Source organism: Dromiciops gliroides, chromosome 3, assembly GCF_019393635.1.
Source record: "Dromiciops gliroides isolate mDroGli1 chromosome 3, mDroGli1.pri, whole genome shotgun sequence".
Classification (NCBI taxonomy): Eukaryota; Metazoa; Chordata; class Mammalia; order Microbiotheria; family Microbiotheriidae; genus Dromiciops; species Dromiciops gliroides.
The window spans coordinates 61446600-61452599 of record NC_057863.1 but is presented as its reverse complement, the minus strand read 5'-3'; positions in this window follow the sequence as shown (position 1 = coordinate 61452599).

Sequence of the window (6000 nt, the reverse complement as noted above, 5' to 3'; positions counted from 1 at the left end):
GAGAGAAGGAACTGAGATGGGGGAGGGCCTCATTCACTTATGATCATTATTTAAAGAAAGCAATAATTAAAAGTCTCAGAATGCCCAGGGGTATTGATGACCTCTAGAATTATGTATTCTGCTTCCTCAAAGCAGGACCTGGTTTAAACTCTCCCATTCAGGAAAAAACAAAACAACAACAACAATAATAACAACAAAATAAATCTTTCTTAGCTTTAAAGATCTTTAGGAAAGGAAACTTTATTCTTTCTCTCAGCAACCCATTCTCTTTGCTACACAAGTAACTACAATTTAAGGTAGTATATGGTATTGTAGGAGTACTGGGAAGGAAGAGGTTAATTCTCTTAGCAAAAGGAAGTGTAGCATTGATAAGAGAAATAAAGAGCAAAACTAAGAGAGATGGATAAGATTTAGGACAGAAGGAAAGTATAGCTCAGAAGGATTAAGTATAGATCTATGGGGCAATAGCTGCCAAGTACTAATGAATGTCTCATCATGCTGTCCAGATCCTTCTTGCTGTCATCTATGATCTGTTGTTGTTCATCCTTCATTTTTGAAGAGGACCAATGACAACGCAAGGCGGTCTTGACTTGTATGTGAATTGGATTTAAGTGAGGCAGAATTGCAACAAAGTCATCAGCCTCATTCTCGCTTCCAAAGTCATTGAAGTTCAGTGGTAAGACAAAAGTCAAGACTACTGGGGATGGGCCCAGGATACAGTGCATGCATGACCTTGGTGTCTTCAATGTCTGACCAAGTTCTAAGCACTCCACAGTACCTGCTTAAGCTGCCTTCATGTGTGTTGGAACAAATTGTTCTCATTCACCTGTTCTACTGGGGAAGGTCTTCACATCCCCCTAAGGCCTGTTGAGGCCTGGTGTTTACTCACAGTACAACACTCCAGGACCCTCAATATGTTCCATACTTTCAGGGGTGTGCAGGAGCCAGCTCAAACTGGGTCCCTATTGGATAGTGAAATGTTCAGTTAAATATTCAATTTATTCTTTGGAAATGAACAAACACTACAGATTTTGTTGTTGTTCAGTCATTTCAGTCGTGTCTGACTCCTTTTGGCAAAGATACTGGTGTGGTTTACCATTTTCTTCTCAAGGTCATTTTGCAGATGAGGAAACTGAGACAAACAGGGTTCTCCCCCCCCCACACACTTGTTTTTAGGGAAGAAAGGTCTGAACTGGTACAAATTGATTTCCTGAACTCAATGCCTCTAGCTCTGTTATTCAAGACTCGAAGGATTGATATTAAATCACCCTGAGGTTATGAGCCACAAAGTTGGCACAAGTTTGAAAGAAGAGAAAAAAGAAAAGAGGGATATGCTGAAACTGGATATGAATGGTATCTACTTTTCTGAACAGCTAATAGTTTCAGTTCTGTTTCCCACTATCAGGATTGTACTGGGGCTTCTCTGCAGGGCACATTGCTTCACTCCATTGATTGATGCTGTCCAAGATTCCTTCTCACATATTCCCATGACAAGTGAGCCTTCTGCCATTCAGTCAGTAAGCATTTATTTAACATCTCCTATGTGTTAGGCATTGTGCTATGCATTGGGGTTAAAGAGAAAGGCATTAAACAAAAACAGTCCCTGCCCTCAAGAAGCTCACAATCTAATTGGGGAGACAACACACAAATATATGCAAACAAGATATATACTGGCTAAATAGGAAATCATTATCAATGGAAAGACAATAGAATTAAGAGGGGTTGGGAACAGCTTCCTATAGAAACCTTGAAGGAATTCAAGGAAGCCAAGAGGCAGAGAAGACAGAGAGTATTCCACACACGGGGTCAGCCAGAGAAAATGCCTGGAGCCAAAAGATGAACTGTCTTGTTTGTGGCACTGCAAAGAGCCCAATAATTGGATCCAAATATATACAGAGGGGTGTAAGGTATGAGAAGACTGGAAAGGTGTGTGGGGAAGACTAGGTGATGATGGGCTTTGAATGCTGGCAGTATCAAAGAGAAGAGGGCATATTCCAAAGTTGTTGTAAAGATAAAATTGATAGTACTTGGCAACCAATTGGATACAGAGAGAGAGAGAGAGAGAGAGAGAGAGAGAGAGAGAGAGAGAGAGAGAGAGAGAGAGAGAGGACTTTCTTGGGAGACTCTCTACTCTTGATGCCTCCAGTCCCAGAGCTCTAAAGGTCACATGTCTCTGTCCAACCTCTGGTTATACTGAGAGACTGCCAGCTTATTTGCCTACATTGAAGCTATTGATACCAGATTCCTTCTTGTAACCTATGGAAATCTGACCAACTGTGAATTTCTTGCAGAGAACTTGCCAGTTGCTTTAGTTTTCTATTTTCTTTCTTGAAAATTATTTGATCTGGTGCAAATTTTAGCTAGAGTGAATATGTGAAAACTGTGCTGTCTGCCTCCATTTAGTTAAGCAAGCATTTCTGCACACTCTCCTACAAATATACACAGTCTGTAGGGAAAGTGGGCACAAGCTTAAAGTAGGAAATTACTTTATGTAAGTAACTTTTTAAAAGTAGGTCACAAACGTAAAGAAGATAACAAGTATCAGGATCCAAGACCACTCCTCTTTTTATTTTTGTCTTTACTGTTAGGACACATCCTGTTTTTCAGAGCTAAGGCCCAGAAAGTAAGCCATGCCCTGAGCTTGGCATAAGAACAATGCTTTGCACTCACCCTCTGGATGAACAATGCTGCAACTAAATCACAGAACTGATAGTCCCTAAATTCAAGCAAGCACTAACAGGCCCATACATGAAGCCCTGTTACGAATGGACTTTTTGTCATCAGACAACCTTGTCTCATTGTTGTTGGGCCTCACCACTGTTGCTACAATATACTGTTTGATTCTTTGTCTGGCCACAAATATATAAATAAAGGTTTAGTCCCACTGCCTTGGGTCTTCTGTCAGAGGAGGCCACAACATATGTGTGTCATTTCTCTTCCCCAATGGAGAAAAGAAGACTTTTTGCTTTTAACCTATGTGAGCTCTTTGGTATTTTGGGAGATTACGGTGATTGTAAAACCTCTGTCACTCTTTGGTTATTTGTTAACAGAGTTAACACAAGGAACATTAATGTTACATATGTAGAAAATGAGTAATTTACATATCCTACTTATTGGAAGTCTTTTTTCCCTTGGTAGACTCCTCATGATGTTATCCTCAGGTGTAATTTTCTACTGGTTGGTAAGTTAATCCCTTTATGCAGGACATATCCCATACTTCGCTCTAATTCAGTGGATGACTTTCCTTGAAGTTTCTTAATCTTGGGTAACTATTGTTCCTAGCTGGACAAGTTGTCTACTGATTGGTACGATATTTTCAATGATACTATCAAGGAGGTGGGGGAGAGAAGGAAGCGAGAGAAAGAGAACAACTCTGTTTGCTTTCCCTTCTGAAGAACATTTCCCTTTCAGGGGCTGGCCTCTAATTCTCAAAATGTAATCCTCCAAACTAGAACTTTTCTTTTTGGCGGGGTAATAAGGGTTAAGTGACTTGCCCAGGGTCACACAGTAAGTGTCAAGTGTTTGAGGCCAGATTTGAACTCAGGTCCTCCTGAATCTAGGGACTGTTCTTTATCCACTGTACCACCTAACCGCCCACAAACTGGAACTTTTTCTATACTAGTTTGGTTTACTCTTGACTAAGCTCACAGTTGGACTGACTACAATTTTTAAAATAAGCCCAAACCCTTTTCTTTTTCTTTTGACTCAAAGAGGTTCAGATTTCTTAAATCATTGTGTTTACATCTTTAAAACTTCATGCCCATAATTGATTGATTTAATTGGAGTGCATGAACTTTACATCCCTTGGAAGTGCTATGCCAATCAAATTTTACCTATGGTGATGCACAGTCAAAAAAGTTCAGAAAACACAGCTAAATTACCTTTTGTATGAGATTGAAGAGAAGAACTTTACTGATAAGAGTTTTATACATTGGGGCAGCTAGGCACATTGGTAAAGCACCAGCCCTGGATTCAGGAGGACCTGAGTTCAAGTCCAGCCTCAGGCACTTGGCACTCACTAGCTGTGTGACCCTGGGCAAGTCACTTAACCCTCATTGCCCTGCCCCCCCCAAAAAGAGTTTTATACATGATCTAATAGTAGATTGTTTTTTTTTTCTTTTTCATATGGTCTCTCATTTTCATTGAAAGCATTAAGCATATTCTGTGCACTAATGAATATGATTGGAAATAAATCCACTTCTAGGAACCATATACTATTTTAAATAAAATAAATAATTTCTATCTTATTACATACACATGCATAAAGTCTCTCCATTTTCTCTCTTCTCATCTCTCACACACACACACATACACACACACACACCCCACTTAGCCCTATTTGCCCAAGTTTTCTCATCAATAAATGAGCTAAAGAAGGAAATGGCAAACTCCCTCCAGCAGCTTTGCCAAGAAAATTCCAAATGGGGTCAAAAAAGAGTCAGACACAACTGAAATGACTTAACATGAACATGTATGAAAAAGAACAATATTCAATTATAATTACAATCAACTTTTGTTATCCTTTTTCTTGTTTTACTGCTGTTGCAGTATATTTCAGCATGTTTGGACTATTTTGTAAAATGGAATTAAATGTATCTAATACAATCTAATATAATTTTGCAAATCTGCACCTTGGGTAAGCTTTATATTAACATAAAAATGATGGAAGAAAACATCACAGTGGGAGTCCTAGGTGTTAGTTTTCAATTGTATTTGATAACCAAGATATTTAAATATGTTATGTTGCGATAATAAAATGCAATTAAGTGGGGGAAATTCAATAAAACACTTTCAAAGGGAGGCACAGTAGAATTGTGGAAAGGGTAGAACAGAAGTTCAAAGTTGGAAGGGATAGACTTCAGTATCTTTCTAATCCAACTTATAGCCCCCCAAAGAATCCCCATTATAACACATGTGATAAGATTAACCACCTTTGAATGCCAGCCAGTTTACCCAAAGGTAATCCATTCAACTTTTGCATAGCTTTAATTGTTAGGAAGTTTTCCTCAACATCACATCTAAATTTGTCCTTTTGCAACTTCAAGAAATCATTCCTAGTTCTGAGAGAAACTGAGTGAATATTTGAAAACTGCTATTGTATCCCTGGACCCATGTCTTCTTTTCTCCAAAATATACAACCCTTCCTTTAACTGAACCATGTCAACATTCTTGTTGCCCTCCTCTGCATTGTCTCTAACTCATCAATATATAATACTTCACACAGTACCCGGAACAGATTAGGCACTTATTATATGCTTTTTCTTCCCCCTTCCTCCCCAGACTATGCTCAAACCCTTTAAAATCTGATGCTTAAACTAAAGCCATTACTGCAGATGTGTTGTGACCAGTGCAGAGAACAGAGGAAACATCTCCTTATTCCAAGAAAGTATGTCTCCTTCTCTCCAGAATCACAATCACACACACTCACACATACATATACATAAATGCATGTGTTAGTATGTATATGTGTGTGAGTATATATCTCTGTATAAATACATATCTGTAGATATATCTGTAGATAGATAGACAGACAAATAGATGGTGAGCCTAGAGTCAGGAAGATTCATCTTCCTGAGTTCAAATCTGGACTCAAATGTTTATTAGCTGTGTGATCCTTGACAAGTCACTTAACCCCATTTTCCTCAGTTTCCTCATCTGTAAAATGAGATGGAGATGGAAATGACCAACCACTTAATATCTTTGATGAGAAAATGTTTAATGGGGTCATGAAGAGTTGGATATGACTGGAAAATGACTCAACAACATGTCATTGTGTGCATATATACAAACACACATGTGTGTACAAACACACACATATACATGTATGTATATGTGTGTGTTTAATGTGTTTGATTCATTAAGCATACAGTCCACTCAAACCACTAGAGCTTTCCAAGTATTTTTCTGTCAAATCACACTTCCCCTATCTTGGACTTCTGAATTCAATTCCTTGAACCCAAAGGTAAAAGTACATTTATACCAAGTGAATTTCATCTTATT